The sequence below is a fragment of the Pinus tabuliformis genome, chromosome Q, assembly GCF_031772625.1.
Source record: "Pinus tabuliformis cultivar Carrire ecotype Pingquan chromosome Q, CPIR1, whole genome shotgun sequence".
NCBI classification, from domain to species: domain Eukaryota; kingdom Viridiplantae; phylum Streptophyta; class Pinopsida; order Pinales; family Pinaceae; genus Pinus; species Pinus tabuliformis.
Window position 1 is genome coordinate 52026465 of NC_142296.1, and position 20441 is coordinate 52046905.

Below are 20441 nucleotides of genomic sequence, written 5' to 3' on the forward strand. Positions count from 1 at the left end.
ATTAAGAGATGTCTTGATTCTCATCAACGGTCGAGATCATTTCGACATGGATCACTCGAACTAGCCGTTGGGATCTTTTCCTTTAAATAGGGTGCTAGGGGTCAGTTGAGATAAGATTGGATCTGTGAGTCTTGTGCTGAAGAAGCTCTCTTGTAGTTCATTTTTTGTGCAATAAAGAAGACTTTGGGGTTAAAAATCTTGCTGGTGTTACTCTTCTGAAAATGTTGTAAGATTGTTCTATTTGTTCTGCATAATTTTATTTTCAGCCATTAATGATAGCTTAATGAAGATTGATCTAGGCACAGGTATCTTGTCTGATCTTTGAGGTTTGAATGATAGTTTAGATCCTGAAATATATTGGCAGGTATCTCCATTTGATCGGGGTTTCACTATTGTTTTCTCCTTCTATGTTGATGGTTGATTTTAAGCTGTGCAGGAAATCCTTTTTTCAGATTACCGGGCATTAGGGGAAGTTCTCGGCTGAACCAACCAACTCCCGGTTGTGTTTTCTGAAAGAGCCCAGCCAGTTCTTGATCCCGGGCTTATCATTCGAAATATATTTTTATGAATGCATGCAGGGTTTTCTGAAGCATTTTATATTTAAATTAAATTCTGAAAATACTTCTGCTCTTATTGCTAAATCTGGCTGTTAAGGGGCCAAAATCTGTAAATTACTCAGCTGATCTGAGGGTTCAAATTTTGCTTTATACACAGGTTTCATTAGGGTTTTGTTTTCTTGTATTTGCAGGTACAGGGTTTTGAGAAATTCTTCAGGGTTTCTGGAGCAGGAGAGATTGAGAATTTTTGAGCTCCTCATTTGTCGAAAAACCCGACATATCTGAGCACATCACAGGCTTTCAAAGACTTAGCCGCACGCCTCCACACTCCAAATGCTGTTATGAAATATTTTTGTAAGATCCCGGCACTTTCAGTTTCCATATAATAGGTGCAGGGCCTATCGTTCACCTGGACAGCGACTTTGGTGACCTCGTTTCTCAAAATTGACCCGCTTTCATTCCGTTTTGGATAGCATACGACAGTCTCAAAACTAAAAAAAAAAAAAATACCCGCGCGTTTATCATCACCATCCGGTCGCTGAAGGCTTCACGCGTCAAACAGTGGCATGAATATGTACGCAGGTGTAACGTATGAAAACGTCAGGTAAGAGACGCAGTGTTGGGCAGCCTTCAACGTGATCCATCATTTCGATCAGGCAGCAAATCCGATCCAAATCGAAATCATTCAACACAGAATTGCTCAGGTAATAAAATCCGTTTATGCAAAGGGTCTCAATCGAGACGCAGCATTTAACGTGAGCCTTTCCTCGCCAGGATCAGTCGAAAGTTCTCAGGTAAGCCTCAAGCCGCCGTCGACTGTGCTATCGTTGCAGATTGTTTGGGTACGCGTTCATTTTTTGTGCCTGAGCCTGGTCACGTTATATTCCGTCGTTCGCTCAGATATTAGTTGTCTGTTTTAAATTTATTGTCATATGTTTTATGTTAGGTTTTAGCTTAGTTTAGGTTTCGGATGGTTAGGATTAGCGTAGGTTCTTTTGTTGATTTGTTTTGTTTAATTCGATCGGCTTTTAGATTTATTTTTTAGATTTTGATATGTATTAAAATTTTTTATGTTCTTTAAGTTAGGTTTGAGATTTTTAAATTAGATTTTGATTTTAGTTTAGACTATAGTTTAGTTCATAATTAGATTTTAATATAAAGTTTTGTTTTGAAAATATGAAAAATAAAAATAAAAAAGATTCATTTATAAAATCTCTTTAGGCTTTAGACTTAGTTTTAATTTTTTATAGTTAAGTTTTAGATTAAATTTAATTTAGATTTTTCAATTTTTAGGCTTTGTTTTAAGTTTAAAAATAAAAATTCATAAAAAAAGGGGCTTTTTAGGGTCTTAGCTTTAGATTTAGATTTTAAGTTTTAAATTTTGTTTAGATTTTTTTTAGTTTTAAAATTTTATTTTTGTCTGAAAAAAAAACATAAAAAAAATATATATATATATATATATATATTGTGGAAATTTTTGGCAGATTAGCTCAGGGGTTTATCATGCTTTATTATCTTTGCTGAGGCTAAAAAAAAAAAAAAAAATTGACGTGGGAATTAGTGTTTAATATGATGCAATGTTCATCTGGAGATTAACTGCATGAATGTGATCTTTAGTTAATTTTTTTTTTTTACGTGATCTTTCGAAATTTCAGTTGCTGGAGTATCATTTAAGCATTTACTTGCATTTGATAAAAATTAATTTGACGATAAATGGTTACTCTACATGGTTTATATTTTTGCAGCATCTGATAATCAATCATTTAAACATCAAACCCATAAGGCACTGGTCCATTAACTTAATCAAATCAATTGAGTGCTTGTTTCCTCGTGTCTCCCAACCCAACTGTTTCACAGTTGGTCAATCATTTTCCCATAGGGTCTACCCCCCTTAGCCACGGGAGACAGGTTTAAACGGGGAGATCGGGGATCAGAGTGACAGCCCCCGATCTGAGCGTTGTCGTGTCAATCTGTGCGACAACACTCCCCATATGAATTTTTTGAAGATCTCTGTCATCTTGGTGCATGCGTCTTTTGGGGCAGCCATTGTCGATAGTTGATATATAGGTATAGATTGGAGTACTGCCTTAACTAAAACAGTTCTGCCCGCAAAATTCAGAGTTCTGAAAGACCAGTTTGCTAATTTTCTAGTTATCTTTTCCAGGGTTTGTTGCCAGTTTGCCATCCTCAGGGGATTTAAGGCAAGTGGAGTTCCAAGATATCTGGTTGGGAGTTCTCCAGAGTGGAATCCCAAAGTTCTGGTCAAGAAATTTCTGATATTTCCAGCTGTGTTAAAAAAGTACGTACAAGATTTGTCATTGTTAATTTGGGTACCAGAGGCTGTCATGAAAAGGTCTAAGATTGCTTTGATTCTACGGGCTTCTCTGAGCGACACATTACAGAACAACATGATGTCATCAACGAATTGTTGATGGGTAATAGGAAGGTTGTTACCCCAAATTTGGATTCCTTTAAGATTTTTTTCTCTAACTTCTTTTTTGATGTATCTCCCTAAGCCTTCTACCGCTATGATGAACAGGAAAGGAGACAGGGGGTCTCCCTGTCGGATACCTCTGGTTGCTTTAAAAGGCTGAGAGGGAGTTCCATTCACTAGGATAGAGAAATTTGTTGATGAGATCATTGATGAGATCCATTCAATCCATCTATGTTATAGATCTAACCCGGAAAATATAAGATAATGCAAATAAACCCAAAAGTAATATGAAATGATTCTTTATTGATCAAACCCTTAAGGTAGGGCAACACCATACATTCACTCCTTAAGGAAGGAGAGCACTCCACAAGCCATATGCCTGTTCATACAATAATCCTTGACTATCTCTCTCTGTGGAGTCTCTAGCCTCTATATAGGCCTCATACATACAATACCGTGGATCATTACCATGGTTCCCTCATATCATCGACTAATACCATGGGCCTATTACATTATTACTAACTACTTGTGGTCCCTTACATGATATGGGTTAACCACCTTATTTATTACTATGGCCCATCCCATTATTACATTATTACCTTGGGTACCTCCCTTGGTACCCCATATTATCCCCCTAGGTATATAACATTCCACCCCCCTAAGCATGTTTCGTCCCCGAAACATGGGAAGAACACAAATAATAAGATCTACTCAAAATAGTAATCCACTGGTACCATGCACGTGCATCTAGCCATCCAAGAGAAAAGTGAACCCTCGATCTCGCTAGTGCCTCGCTCGCTTGAGATGGAAGTTGACCGTGGCAGCTCTTCTATGTTGATGTGTAGTAGGTGGATCTAGGCTCCTTGCTATCCATCATACGGGGGTTGTTGTCCTTGTGGCTAGTTGGTTGCCATCTTGTTGGTTGTTTTCTTGCGGGGTGATGTGGGTGATGATATGTTGAAGTTTTAACCCACGGTGTCTTTTTCTTTAATTCACCCTGCTGTGGTGCCTGTTGTCGTGTCTTCTTTTCCAATATGACTTCAACCACTGAGCCCTCCTCTGATGTATCAGCACCTGTAACCTTTTCTGCTTCAGCTTCTGTTTGTGTTTGATTATCTATCATCACTAGCTCATCATCTAATATGTCAGACTCTGGAACATCTTCTGCTTCCGCCTCCTTGGACTCTACCTGTTTATTAATGGAAATATCATGTAATGTAATTTTCTTCTTTTTATACCAGAGCTTCAGGAATTTCTTTTGTACATTAATATTGATAGCAACCACTGATTCCATCCAAGGGTATCCCAAAACAACATCCATGTTATCCATATCTGAAGCATAAAAATCATCATAGAACACATACTTATCCATAGAAATCTTCAAATCCTTGTACTCTTGAACATCCTTATCATCCACTTGTGCGTTTTGAATGTGTTTTGCTGGAATTTGTAATTTTTTGGCTAAGTTGACATTTATGAGATTTTGTTTGCAACTTGGATTTATAGACACAATGATTTTCTCCTTCTGAATCAATCCATGAACCTGCAATAAAGAAATACCAGCAGAAAATAACCCTTTAGGTTCCTTGGTTTCCTTCTTTTCTGTAAAAATAAAATCTTTGCTAGGCTGTGTGTCTGTCTGTGTGAGTTTATCCACAAGATTAGTTTTACGGTCAAAGTGGTCCATAAGATCTTTTGTGAATGTGTCCCAAGTCAAGGGCCTTCGATAGCAACGTCGATGCCATTGCCACCATTGCCGTCTTTCATTGTCCAAGTACAGTATTCCCACACTCAACTGAGTCTCATCATCCATGATGTAATTCAATCTAAAATATTTCTCCATTTGTGCTAGCCATTTGGCTGGATGAGAGCCATCAAATTTATACAAGTCCTGAAAATTCTGACCTAGGGCCGCCATCACAAAAAAATTGGCGAAAATTTGAAATGGTCACAATTCCGTCAATATTACTCAAAATCCCTATTATAACCTGTTTTTGGAAATGGAACAATCATTCTGCATCTGCCCATGTGGTAGAAATCTTGATCCAGGCACTTGGAATTTCAGATCTGTGCTGCAACTCTCCCGCCGTCACCAAAATTTCTGCAAAAAAGAGCTGATTTTAAATCAGCGATATCTCCCTCATCCGGACTCCGATTCGACTGATTTTTTTTTTTGAATTTGGGTATTTTTTCACAAAGAATCCAGATCTACAATTAGATTTTGCAGATCTTGCACCAGGACGTCCAGATCTGCGCCGCCAACTCGCTGCCCTGAAAATTGTCTGCAACCCCACTGATTTTTAGATCAGCGATATCTCTGTAGGAATTTACAGGGTAAGTTCCTCAGAAAGAACACCAAAAGGACACCGCTCACAACCAGATCACAGATCAATACACCAGTATTTTTGACGTGGTTAAAACCCTCAAAGAGGGAAACAGTCCACGGCCTGCGCCAACGTGGCTACTACAGGGAATTTATTAATCAAAGAATGAAAATTTACATAAGCTTCTTTCATGCACGGATTTCCCGAACAATGACCCTCCATGCGCTTTAAATAGAACTCATGGACCAATCGGGTGTCAAGCCACGGATCAAGTGTCGGTAATACCGAGGAGAGAGTGAACCGTCGGATCACTACATATCGTGACCGTCGGATTGTAAGTTACAAAATGTACAACGGTAAAGAAACACACTTTACCTAACTCTATACTAGACCAAGTTGAACTTAACTATTTCCTATGTGTCGGAATATCCTAACATCCCCCCTTAAGAACAACTTGGGATAGGATTGAAGGATTTACAAATATGACACAATAGGAGAAGGAAGGAGGCACTAGAGCCTATCCCCCCTTAGTGACAACTTCCTGAACTCCAAGCATATATCGAAGTTTAGTGAACTTCGCCTCTGTGAGAGCCTTTGTGAAGATGTCTGCAACCTGATCATCTGTTGAACAATATTGCACTTCAAGAACATGGTCATGAATGAGCTTTCTGATGAAGTGCATGTGTAGTTCAATGTGTTTGCTGCGCTGATGCTGGACTGGATCTTTGCATAGCTGAATGGCACTTTGATTATCACACCAAAGTGTGGTTGGATGCTGCTGCTCAAAGCCAAACTCTGATAGGATCATACGAAGCCACAAGGCTTCCTTACTAGCTTCCACGGCACCACGATACTCTGCTTCTGCTGACGAAAGAGAAATGGCAGCCTGTTTCTTACAAGCCCATGTAATAGGTCCTGAACCAAGAGTGAAGACATAACCGGCAGTAGACTTCCGATCATCAGGGTCACCAACCCAATCAGAATCAGTGAAACCAACTAATAGAGGAGCTGCTTTGGCACTGTAATGAATCCCAAACTGAACTGTACCTCGAACATAACGAAGTATTCTTTTAGCTGCTTTCCAATGACTTTCACGGGGGTTTTGCATGAACCGAGCAACAAGGCCAACAGCAAAGGAAAGGTCAGGACGAGTATGGGTTAAATACAAGAGTTTTCCTACAAGTTGACGGTATAATGTAGCATCAACTTCAGGATAAGTACAAGAGACTGAAAGTTTGACTCCAGACTGAAAGGGAGAAGGGGCTGGCTTACAGTCTTCCATGTGAAAATGACGAAGAATATCACAAGCATACTTGGACTGGGAAAGGGAAATACCCTCCTTGGATTGCAAGACTTGAAGACCGAGAAAATAGTGTAAGTGTCCTAAGTCTGTCATTTCAAATTTCTTTTTAAGGTTGGACTTCACATGGTTTATAAGGTTGGGATCACTACCAGTAAGAATAAGATCATCAACATAAAGAACAAGGATGATAAGAGAGTTGCCCACTTTCTTGGTGTAGGCAGTATTGTCAGAATAACACCTAGAAAAGCCAGATTCTAAAAGAAAGCTATCCATTTTGGCATACCAAGCCCGAGGAGCTTGCTTGAGACCATAAAGGGATTTCTTAAGTCGACATACAAGGCTGGAGTCTGTTTGTATGAAGCCAATGGGTTGTTCCATATAGATTTCTTCCTGCAAGTCCACATGCAAGAAGGCAGATTTAACATCCATCTGATGGACTTCCCATTTTAAAGAGGCAGCAAGGGAAAGAACAAGGCGGATAGAGTTCATTTTGGCAACAGGGGAGAAGGTTTCAGTGTAGTCAATGCCTTCAACCTGTGAAAAGCCCTTAGCAACAAGACGAGCTTTATGTTTATCAACTTTCCCATCTGGTCCATACTTGGTTCTGTAAACCCATTTACATCTAACAAGTTTGCGTCCCTTTGGTAGAGGAACAAGATCCCATGTATCATTTGCCAACAATGAATGATATTCTTCATTCATAGCTGCTTCCCAATGTGGATGGCCTGAAGCTTCTGCAAAAGTGTCAGGATCATGATTTACTGGAGCTTGAGCCAGTAAAGAAGAGGCTCTTTCAAACTGAGAACGTGTACGTCGCTGATCTGTAGGATCACCGGCAAGATCACCTGCTGCATCCCAAGTAGCACGGACCCATCTTGGAAGTTGAGGATCCTGAGAAGTGGGGGAGGATTATCATCCTCACTTTCATCATCTGAAGAAGAAATGTTTTCAAAAGTAGAAGAGGTGGCACATCCGCCGGACTAGGCTCGCAGGCCGATTTATTTTCATCAAATTTTACATCTCTTCTAATGATAACATTTTTGGACTTAAATGGAATAAGTCTATAACCTTTTACATCTTCAGAATATCCAACAAAAGTACATTTCTCACTCTTAGGTTCTAAAGCTTTATGCTTTTCATCTGGAATATGGGCCCATGCTTCACTTCCAAAAACACGAAAGTGACTTACATCTGGTTTAATGGAACTCCAAGCTTCTTCTGGAGTGATATTCTTTAGAACCTTAGTAGGAGTGCGATTGATTATATAATTTGCACAATTAATTGCTTCGGCCCAAAAACTAAGACTGAGTCCTTTAGATTGCAGCATACAATTAGCCATTTCCTTTAAGGTGCAATTTTTCCTTTCAGCTACACCATTTTGTTGTGGAGTGTATGGAACAGTATGTTGCATTTGAATTCCATTTTCGGTGCAAAAGTTGATGAATGTGTTTTTAACATTTTCTCCACCATTATCAGTTCTTAGCTTAAGAATTTGATGTCCAGATTGTTTTTCAACAAAGGCTTTGAAGGCCAAAAATGTGTTAAATACTTCGCTCTTGAGTTTTAAGAAGTATACCCAAGTGCGTCTGAAGAAATCATCAATGAAAGTTAAGAAATACTTGCAGCCAAAGAATGAAGCAACAGGAAGTGGACCACATAAATCACTGTGCACAATCTGTAAAGGGGCTGAGGCGTGCCAAGAGGCACGTTTTTCAAAACTGTCCCGATGATGTTTTCCGAGTACACATCCGGAACAAACACCATCTCTGCAAGATACCATAGGAAGACCTGTCACCGTATTTTCTTTACATAGATGCTGAAGGGAGCGATAGTTTAAGTGACCAAATCGCTCATGTCAAAGTTTGCTCACTTCATCATTATGAGCAACAAATACTGAGGGAAGATTTGATGACCCAAAGTTGTGAAACTTATACAACCTTGTGGAATCATCAGCAATACCAGTAGCTAGAATCTGTTTAGGATCTCTCAGATCCTTGATTACAACATCATGAGGTGAAAATTCAACAATTTTACCTTCACCTGAATGAGTTATCTGATATACAGATAGAAGGTTGCAGGATAAGGTTGGAACACATAATACATCATTAAACTGACCATTGTCTAGATGAACAGTTCCAGTCCCTACAACATTAAGAGATCTATCATCACCAACATATATATTTTTGGTGTTACAATCATTTAAAGAAGAAAACATGGCTTGGTTTTTGGCCATGTGATAAGAGGCTCCACATGGATGTTATGTTTCTTCATTGCGGCTTCCAAGGCTTCCATCTTCTTAAAGCATTTAGATTCTAAGTGGCCATCTCGATTACAAAAGTTACAGTGTCTATCAGTCTTCTTCCATTTGTTTTTATTGGTCCTATCATTTTGCTGAAATGATCTTTCATTTTGAGGCTGAGTTTGCTTAGGACCCTTGTTTGGTTTAGAACCATTCTTTTTAGGATATGACTTCTTGGGATTCTTTGAATTTGGTTGCTGCTGGGCGGCTAACGCTTTCTTGGAAGAGTTTCCAAGATTAAGAAGACCAAGGTGTAAGAGTTTTTCTTGTTCTCTTATTAAAGAATCACAAAAAGAGTCAAAGGAAGGGGCCTTGTAGTCTTTTCCTTGACAAATGAAAGCTTCCCTTGTAGAATGGAAGGTGGAAACAAATACAGAGTAGGTTGGTCCCAACTTAGTAAGGATGGAATAAATAAGGTTACTATCTTCTTTCTTAACCTTAACACTTTGTTGACCTCTACTGGTCAACTACCCATGCAGTGCACCCCGTTTTTCTTGACAGAAAGAAGCAGCACCTGATCAGCATGTCCGTGCCATCCTGCCATCATCAGCAGCTTGATCTTTTTGATTGTAAACCCAGTCTGCATGTATTAATTGTAAATAATCTTAGCAGACATGAGTCATGTATGTAATTTGCCTAGGTGGACCTAACTTTCTGATGATAATCTACGTCCCGGAAGGTTTTTTGTCTCACCGATCCACGGATCGGCAGAGTTTTCCTTCAAACCTGACCCCAAAGCCGGGATTGATTTTGTCATTAGAACTTTAGGAGAATCCTAGTGTGTTAAATCTGCTAGATTATAGTTGTGTCGCAGAACTGGGTGTTTTGTGAGGGTCTGTATTAAATGGGTTTGTCCCTTAAGATGTAATTTTGTAAAAGTCATGATGTAATGTGTCCTGAGGGTCGAGAAATGTTTTAAATCCCCTCATGAGTCCTAAGTCCTAGGTCCTAGGTGATGTTTCCGAAAGGCTTAGTTCAGTGATCCATTTTAAAATGAATTAAAAAATTAAAAAAATGAATAAAAATAATAAAATAATAAAAAATTAAAAAATGAAGCAAAAACCCTAACTAATAAAATAATAATATTTTAAGTTAATAAATCGACGGATGAGATCAAGAGATGTCTTGATCCTCATCAACGGTCGAGATCATTTCTACATGGATCACTCGAACTAGCCGTTAGGATCATTTCCTTTATATAGGGTCTTAGGGGGTCATTTCAAATCATCCGAGCTGTGAGTCTGGACTGAAAAAAGCTCTCTTGTAATCTGATTTCTGGTTAATAAAAGAAGACTTTGGGGTCTAAATCGTGCTGGTGTTACTCTCTGGGATTGCTGTGAGATCTTTAATTTTCCGCATATTTCAGTTTTCAGCCATTAGTTATAGCTTGTTTTTAGAGTATTGTGAGCACAGGTATCTTGTTCACTTGCTAGGGTTTGAGTGTTGCTAGGGTTTCTGGGATAATGGCAGGTATCTCCATTATTTCCTGAGATCTAGCAGCATTCTCTCTCTCTTTGCTGATGGTTGCTTGAGATGTGCAGGACAACCTTTCTGAAGGAAATCGTGGGCGTTTGGGGAAGTTCTAGGCTGAACCAGCCGACTCCCACAGGCTTTTCTTTGCAGAGCCCAGCTGATTTTGGCCCTGGGTTAATCATTAAGAGTTTTATTTCCTGTTTTACATGAGAGATTTTCTTTCTGCTTACAGCAAAGTTCAAATTTCTGTTTCTTTGAAATATTACTGCTGTTATAGCTAAATCTGGCATTTCAGGGGCCATAATCTGTAAATTATTAGGCTGACCTAGGGTTTTAGTTTTTGCTTTATGCAGATTTGACATTAGGGTTTTCTTTTCTTGTTTTGCAGCTGCTCAGCCAGCAAATCCAAGTCAAATCGAAATACCTTGAGCTGAGCCAGTGTGCAGCGAAAGGTTATTATGCTGTCGACAAGGGCCAAGTGGAGAAAGCAACGTATCTCAGGCAGCCGACAAACAGTTTCAGTATAAATCTCAATACCGCCGTCAATTTCCTTTGCTGGCAAATACAAAGCCGTGACCTTATCTGCTGCCATCAAAACACACGGGTATCAAAGCATTTGCATTCACCGCCTTTTGCAACGAGAAATGGCTCCCCACAGGTAATGCGTGTTTATTCTTGAATGAAAACGTATGATTGGTAATGCGTTTTGTTCCTGTCAGACAGCATTAGAAATACGATTCTCAGTTGACGGCTAGGGTTCTCTGCAAAATCCGAGCTCAGTTGAAGACTTTCAGCAAAAATCCGTCTGTCATCTTCACCATTGGACCAGCAATGCTTTAGTAAATTAGATAAATCGATTTTTTTTGGGGCTCGTGGTCTTGAATTGGTTTATCACCGTGGAGCCGTCTGCAAATCGATCCAGCTATGACATACGAAAACGTCAGACAGCCTTCGACGTGATCATCATTTCGATTAGTCAACAAAACCGATCTAAAACGAAATCCTTCACTGCAAAATGCTCAGATTTGATCTCTGATCCAAAAAACGTTGCTCAGTTCCGGGTTAATGGTGCGGCTCAATCGAAATTGCCAGGGTTACAGTGGCGGCATCAAGTCACACGCGAAGCAGGTAAAATCGAAAAATTTTTGGTCGTCTATCATATAATGCGTGATTTGCGTGGCTGCGTTTTTTTAGTCGTAGGTTTGGTTTAGGGTTTTGATTGGTAGCGTAGGTTAGTTTTTAGATTTTAATTTAATTTTTTTTTAGTTTAAGTCAAATTCGATTTCACTTAGTTTTGTTTTATAAATTTGTCTTTGGTTTCTTTTAAAATATATATATGAAAATCAAAAGAAGTTCGATTTTGCCTTTATGTTGTATATATTAAGTTTTGTTCTTGACTTAGGTTTTAGCTTTACCCTTTGTTAGATTTTAATTATTTTAATTTTTGATTTAATACTCATAGTTTAGTTTAGGATTTTATTTTGGTTTGATTTTAGTTAGAATTTAACTTTTAGGATTTTAATTTGTTTATTTTTAGCTTTAGTTTGGTTTTTCAATTTTAACATAGTTTTAAATTTTGATTTAAAAAATAAAAATAAAAATAAAAAAATATTTTTAAAGGGATTTTTAGGGTTTAGGTTTAGATTTAAGATTTTCTTTTTGTTTGTATTTGAAAAAATAAAAAAAATTAAAAAAAAATAAAAATATATAAAAATATATATATATATATATATATATATTTGAAAAAAAAAAATATTAAAATTCTGGAAAATTATTTTTGCCAGATTTCAGTTGCTTTCACGTTATATCTTTATTGCTGAGACCTAAAGTTTTCAAGCCGAGATGCGAAATTGATATCTGGTTGATGGTTTATGATTCTCGTGGTGATTTAAAGCATTCATCTTTTCAAATTTTTAGCTGCTGGATATCGTTTTTGTCATTCTAAGAGCATTGTGTTTTTAGCTGATGATAGATGATTGCTGTTCATGGTCCATCTTTTTATATCATTTAACAAGTAATCATTTTAATAACAATCTCTTAAGGCACTGGTCTGCTAAATTAACCAAATCCATCGAGCCCTTTTTATATCGTATCTCGTGTTTCCCAACCAACTGGTCGACAGTTGGCCTCATCATCTCACAGGGACTACCCCCCTTAGCCGCGGGAAACAGGCTTAAACGGAGGTATCGGGGATCAGAGTGACAGCCCCCGGTCTGAGCATTGTCGTGTCAATCTGCGCGACAACACACCTTCCAAAAGATATCTAAGGGTCTTGAATTTGGACAAGAAATCTTCAATGCAAGAAAAATTATTAGGATCCAATGTAAGCAACTCATTTTCAAGTTGATGGGCTCTAATTTCATTTTTAATCCCAAAAACTTTAGTGATTTTTTCCAATGCTTCATGAGGAGTCTCAAGTTCTGCAATATGGAATCTAAGATCAGGAGAAATAGACATCCCTATCAAACCACGTGCTTGATCTTGTCTATTTTCCCATTTTGCAGCCTTGTCTTCATCTTTTGGTTTCTTCTCTTGGTCTGTGGCTATTCTGTAGAGACCTTTACTTCTAAGTAAATCTTCCATGTAGGCTATCCATTGGAAGTAGTTAGTGTTGTCAAGAATGACTTGGCATGGACTTTCCATTTTTTTTTAAAAACTGAAGCTGAAGATGCTGAAAGTAAGTGTTCCAATGGATAGATCTCGAAAAATTAGGCTGTTTTAAAAAAAACGGCTCTGAAAAAGGCTTCCGAATGAAGAAGTTATGGCTTTTTGAAAAAAAAATGTTGAAGTTGCCGGCAAAGTGCGTGAATGTGCGGAAATGAAAAAATCCGCCCCCACAAAATGGAGACTTGAACCCAAGACCTCTACTCTCTTAAAATAGCTTTGAACCAATTGATCTATACAAAAAATTTGAGAGAGAGGGGGGGGGGGGGGCCTTGGTTTGCGTGCTTGCCTTGAGAAAGCTCTTTTTCCCTACAAAACACAAAACACAAAACCCAACACGGACATGCAAAGAAAACGAACCTTATGGCTCGAAGTTAGCTTTAGCCAAAAAACTAGATATTTTCAAAAATGAACCTTGCGGCTCAAAGTTAGCTTTAGCCGAAAAACTAAATATTTTTCTCAATGTTTCTGATTTTCCGAGATCACACTAAGGTGCAGGGAAAAGAGCATACGCATGAGAAAAATCCTTCCTTTCTGTTTCTGATTTGCCCAGATCGCACAGAGTCGCAGGGCAAAGAGCATACGCAGAAATGAAAGGTATAGATCCGGTTAAAAAAAGCTAAATAAACCGAAACCGAAATAAGCAGAGAGAAAATAACAGTAAACTGCAAAAACACTGTATACCTCCCGATCTGAAAAATGACGCAGCTAGGGCTACCGGAAACCTTTTCGCGTGAAACAAAAGGGGTTCCTCACTGGAACAGATGCTCCGAACGCAACAGAGCAGTCCTCTCGGCCCGAAAGCAGTCAGAAATAGCAGATCTAGGAAACGACAGCCGCATGCAGTTCTACCGGCTTCAGATTTGGATCACCCACGGACGCGGCCCTCAAATAGCTCTGATACCATGTAGGAATTTACAGGGTAAGTTCCTCAGAAAGAACACCAAAAGGACACCGCTCACAACCAGATCACAGATCAATACACCAGTATTTTTGACGTGGTTAAAACCCTCAAAGAGGGAAACAGTCCACGGCCGGCGCCAACGTGGCTACTACAGGGAATTTATTAATCAAAGAATGAAAATTTACATAAGCTTCTCTCATGCACGGATTTCCCGAACAATGACCCTCCATGCGCTTTAAATAGAACTCATGGACCAATCGGGTGTCAAGCCACGGATCAAGTGTCGGTAATACCGAGGAGAGAGTGAACCGTCGGATCACTACATATCATGACCGTCGGATTGTAAGTTACAAAATGTACAACGGTAAAGAAACACACTTTACCTAACTCTATACCTAACTCTATACTAGACCAAGTTGAACTTAACTATTTCCTATGTGTCGGAATATCCTAACAATCTCCTTCATCCGGACTCCGATTCAACCGATTTTTTTTTGAAAATCGGCTATTTTTTCACAAAGAATACAGATCTACAATTAGATTTTGCAAATCTTTCACCAAAACATACAGATCTGATCTACAAACTCGCCGCCCCCGAAATTCTGCAAAAAAAAATAAAATAAAAAATTCTCCTCTTGTGCCCAAGAAAGTGCTCTGATACCACTTGTTATAGCTCTGATACCACTTGTTATAGATTTGATATGAAAATATAAGACAATGCAAATAAACCCAGAAATAATATGAAATGATTCTTTATTGATCAAACCCTTATGGTAGGGCAACACCATACATTCACTCCTTAAGGAAGGAGAACACTCCACAAGCCATATGTCTGTTCATACAATAATCATTGACTCTCTCTCCCTATGGAGTCTCTAGCCTCTATATAGGCCTCATACATACAATACCATGGATCATTAACATGGTTCCCTCATACAATCGACTAATACCATGGGCCCATTACATTATTACTAACTACTTGTGGTCCCTTACATGATATGGGTTAACCACCTTATTTATTACTATGGCCCATCCCATTATTACATTATTACCTTGGGTACCTCCCTTGGTACCCCATATTATCCCCCTAGGTATATAACAATCTATTACAGAAGTCGAAGGCTTTTAAGATTTCCTTCAGATACTTCCATTTCAGACAATCATAGGCTTTTGAGAGGTCAAGTTTTATCACCATACCAGTTTCCTTTCTGACTTTTAGGGAGTGCACCACTTCTTGGGAGACCACTAGTCCATCCAGGATTTGCCGACCCTCAACGAAGCCTATTTGCTCTGGGGAGATGATGCTAGATAGGAGCGGTTTGAGTCTTTTAGCTATTAAGGTAGCTATAATCTTATATATCACATTACAGAGGGCAATAGGTCTAAAGCCCTGAGGGACTTCGGACTTATTTTCTTTTGGGATTAGAGATAAGAAAGTTGAGTTTAGGCTTGTACTTACCTTCTGATTCCTTCTTGATTCTTCTACTACATCCAGGATGTCTTGGCCTAGGAAGTTCCAACCTGCTTGATAGAATTCCACTGTAAATCCATCAGGGCCTGGGGCTTTATTCTTTTTCATTCCCTTCACTATCTCTTCTACTTCTTCCAGAGTGACTGCCCTCATCAGAGCGAGGTTTTGGTCTCTAGTGATTTTACTCGGGATCTCATTACACATTCTTTCAATAGCTTCTTCTCGGTCTACATTTGGCTCCGTAAGAAGATCCTTGAAATGCTTAACCAATACTTGCTCTATCTCCTCATGTTGTGTGACTCTTATCCCTGCTTCGTTTTTAATAGAGAAAATTCTATTTCCCTGCCTTCTTTGAATCATAGCTTTGTGGAAGAACTTAGTATTCCTTTCCCCTTCCCTTAACCAGTTTACCCTGGATTTTTGCCTCCACAAGATTTCTTCTTGTTTTCGCCTCTCTTCTAATTGCCCTATTAGGATCCCCTCCTCTTTGGCCAGGTCATCACTTCTGCCTGTGTTTATTATTTCTTGTTGGATTTGTTCCATCTTCTGCTCTAGCCTCTGCTGATCTTCAAGAATATGTCTGAATTCTTCCTTATTCCATTTCTTGATATTCCCTTTTAGTTCTTTTAGTTTCAGCTGAAAAGTCTGCATTTTGTTTCTTCCTCTCTACCTGCTTTGTCTCCACCATTCTTCTACTTTCTTCATAAAATTTTTGTCTCTGAGCCAGAAGGCTTCGAATCTGAAGGGCCTTTTCTTCGGGCTAGCTTTTATGTCTAGTTCTGCTTTGATCGGCCAGTGGTCCGATCCCATTCCTGGGAGAATCACTGCTTAAATGAAAATGTCCCAATTTATAATCTGTTCTGACAGTAGGAAGCGATCTAATCTGGAGGCTATCTGATTTCTGCCTCCTCTCCTGTTATTCCATGTATAAGTTCCATTTGTTGTCTGTATGTCCACGAGCCTTTGAGCTGCTATCCAATCTCCAAAGGCTTCCATGTCTGTCTCTGTTCTTCTCAGTCCTCCCTTTTTTTCGTTTAGAGTTTTTATCATATTGAAATCTCCTCCCACTACCCAGGGTGAGGCTGGGTAAAGGGAACGCAAAGCTGCCAGGTTCTGAAGAAAGTTTCTGCGTTCATTCTGTATGTGGGGTCCGTATACGTTTGATAACAAAAACCATTCTTGGGACCCTAAAATTCTAAATCTCCCGGAGAGGATGCATGGTATGCTCGTCCAATCTTCGAATTGGACCTCCTCTGGGTTCCAAAGTATTACTACTCCTCCTGCGCTGCCTGTCGCATCTTGACCCATGATCTCATAATGCGGCTTGAAGTTGTTCATTATTTCTCTTAGTTTGCTCTCCCGTACTTTTGTTTCTTGGATTAGCATTATATTTGGCTTATCTCTTCTGAGTCTCTCTTTCAGATATCTCTGCTTACCCTTACTGTTCAGTCCTCTGATATTCCAGGTTGTGATAATCATTTCAAAAGTTTTAGGGGTTGTTGGAAGACCTCCGACAATGGAATCACTTTCCCTGAATTCACCAACATGTCTCCTACCATCTGAATGGTCTCCTTCCTCTTTTCCTTCCGCTTTTCCCTGTTGTACCTGTTTCTGTGTTCTGATCCCCTTGTGATCCAAGTTGCTCGGGTTGCTTAGCTTTCCATCTTCCTCGTTTTTCCTTGTACCTTTGGAACATGTCCTTATAAAGTTGTTTCTGGTCCTCTGGTATGAACCGCTCATCCAAATGCTTCCATTCCTGTAGGAGTTTCCTCATGATCTTTTCTTCTTCTCCTTCTTGTTCCTGTTGCGGATCTATTTCCATTAGGATCTGTTCTTGGGTCTGTTCTTGTTCCCGGTCTTCCTGCTCTCCCTCCTTTTCCATTGTTGTTTTATTCGTTTCCTTAACTTCCTTCCTGATTTCTTTCTGGGCTTCTCTTGTGTCCTCTTCCTCTTCTTCTCCTTCCACTTCCATTTCTAGGTCTCTCAGGACATCAAACTGGTTCTGGCTTTTCTGGTTGCCTTCCAGGTAAGAAGGGTTGGGGTTGGTTTTTCCTTTTTGGGGTATTTTTCTTCTCTGAACTTCCATAAACCCTCCTCTGTTTCCTTCGTTCATCCTCCCTTCCTGCTCTGTTCTTTTCCTTTCGTCCACCTGATTTGTTGGGGTATTGCCTTCATTCATCAGATAGTGTTTAAATAGATGGCCATATTCATGGCACCGTCTGCACCTAAATGGGATGTGTTCATAATCAACTGGTTGCTGCCATACTTCATCATGATATTCTATTTCAATATGGTCCGGCAAGGGTTCTGTGATATTCATGTAGACACAGATCCTGGCATATGATGTATATCTACCTCTCTTGGTCGTCTCTGCTACCTTCACAAAGGTTCCTATTGAGTTCCCAATTCCTTCTAAAATCTCTGGGTCCCAAAACTCTATCGGAAGCCCAAATAACCTGACCCAGACTGGTGCCGCTAGCATCTTTTCTTTTTCCGAAATTGTAACATTCTTCCCATTGCCTCATGAATAATCCTGCATTGTTGAAGAAATAGGGACCTTCTTCAAAAACCCTCTCCTTATCTTCTAGATTTGTAAATACTACTGTGAAAAAACCCTTTGCCCCCAATTTAAGGTCTATATGACCTTTGGGTTTCCACTTTTGTTGTATCCATTTCATCAGATCTTTCTCAGACGGCCAGGTTCCTATAAATTTGCAAATAAGTGCATGATCTTTCATATAGCCTCTGTACTCTTCTAATTTATTGCTCGGAATTACGAACCTGGGTTTTTTGGTTGCCTGCGGCAAACATTTGTTCCCTGTCTTCGCCTGCCATACTTCTCCCATCACCGGCGCGTTTTTGCTTCGATTTCCAGGTCCTCCATTTGCCCCGATACGGCTTGATTCCCCTGCTGTAATCTCCTTGTAGGAGGGGATCTCTCCCCCCCCCCGCTTGCTTCCGTCATTCTTCGTTGTCTGGCCTGTTTTCAGTGATTTCTACTCTTTTTTATTTGTTACTGATCTTGTAGTGGCCAATCTAGGGTGCTAGATTAGACTAGATTTATTATCAACCAGGGTCAATAAACTTCAAGGCATGCGTCTACAGTCTATAGACATAAAGGATTCCTAACTAAGTATTTATTGTGATAGGTTACAATACTTCTTTACAGAAGGTTAAGATATGTTTCCTCTCACCTTAACACTCAGATCACCTAACTTATCTAACTGTCTTAAAGATACAGCGTATTGCTAGACCGAGATTTTAATCCCCTTACAAGGATGCTATGCACAAAAGCTCTGTCTAGTTAACACTTGAGCATTCATGAAAAATCAAAAGCACACTAAAGTTTAAATGCATGAAAAACAGAGTCTATGGAGATGCTTCAAAATATAACGATGGATCAAATCTCTTACAAGATATGGTTCAATGATCTTAACGATGAAATCTTCAAGCTATCACCATAAATACCATTTGTGAGAATTTCTAATCAAATCGACAAAATCATAAGCATGGAAATAACATTAAACACTATGCGTTCTATTCAAATTCAAAAACTACTAAGGAAATGAAATTAACAGTATACCAATCCACGCAGGGCCCGTCCACGTTTCAATGGTACACTGAAGTAAACTCAAGCAACGAGAGTATTAATGCATAAACACTGCTGGAGTAAAACCGTGACTATATTCAAGTGTTGTAGATTGCAATCACATACAAAAGTTCTGTTCTCAAACGATGTACAGAGATAATAATCGTAACTGTAACTGTTCTTGAAAACAAAATAATACGCAATCTTTATCTACTTGTCCCTATCTGAATCGAATGTACATTCATTAAGCAGTTGTTTCTGCTTTTACAAAGGAATGATTTTTGGTCATTTCTAATCTAAACCGATTTCCAAAAAAACAAAACGAAACCGGTTTGGGAAACCATGGCTTTTACTGCCTTTGTAACCAAAACGCTGGGGTTTGACCAGCGTGGACCGCATAACCAGGAGCTTTTGATTTGCTGTAGATTCGATTTTTCACCATGCTTGTACATTCTAGGTTTCGTTCCTATCCATTGCTTTGGCTTGCATGTCATGCCACGTGTCAGATGATAAACCATTTACAGAATGTTATGAATTCCTGTAATCTTTTCATTGAAAATTCCTAATTTCTAACATAAAAATTCATAAATTAACTTTAATACAAACTAACAACTATAATGCTACTAATTAATCAATTTCAAGGAATATAAGAGGTCTATGGAGGAAAAAGGTAGACAAATGATGGTGTTTCTAGAAGAAAAATATGGTAATGGAATGGTACCAACAGATATGTTGCGTGGTTCTTGCAGGTTCGCGTAGGGATTCCTGCACCTGCCCTAGAGCAGGTCCACCAGGGACGCCTGTTCCTATCCCGAAACCCTATCTCGCCATCGCTCCTCTCATCTCCCGCTCTTCGACCACTTCCCTCTTGTACTTGTCATTTCAGTTACTTATTCAATGTTCATTGATATCAACTCTATCTTATTTGAGAATTCCTCTTAAAATTACAAGTATAAGTTTCATTTACCTTGCAAGTCTTTCTATTGCTCATATTTCAATATTGTGATATCGTTCTACTAACACTTGTCTTGCAACATTGCCTATCTTGTAACTTGAAGCATCATTTTCTTATTTTGCAAGTATTATAACTTTATTTGAGCATTGTTTAAAAGGCATTGGTCTCTCATCCTTTATCTTATTGGATGCCATATTGTTTTAATTGAATCTATCCCATTAATATTTGCTCATTAATATTCATACTTGCTAATTAATCTTCAATTCAAGTTATATTGAATGGTAATTGTCTTGCCCTTTATCTCCTAAAACTTGTTGTCTTCAACAAATTTTTCTTTAATAATCATATTTAGGGATTACCCCCCATGGCTTACTAGGAGAGAGCTTAAAAGGAGAAAATTGGGAAAAGGTGACAGCCCTTTCTTTGAGTGTTGCATCTTGAAGACCACGCCTGGTGGGATTGAGGACT

At 39.0% G+C, this 20441-nt stretch overlaps 1 protein-coding gene across 3 annotated transcripts in view; it reads right to left on the bottom strand.

Annotated features, from left to right (window-relative positions):
* LOC149218261 (uncharacterized) overlaps positions 1–20441 on the bottom strand; it is a 505532-nt gene that overhangs the window by 473219 nt on the left and 11872 nt on the right. The window lies entirely within an intron of this gene.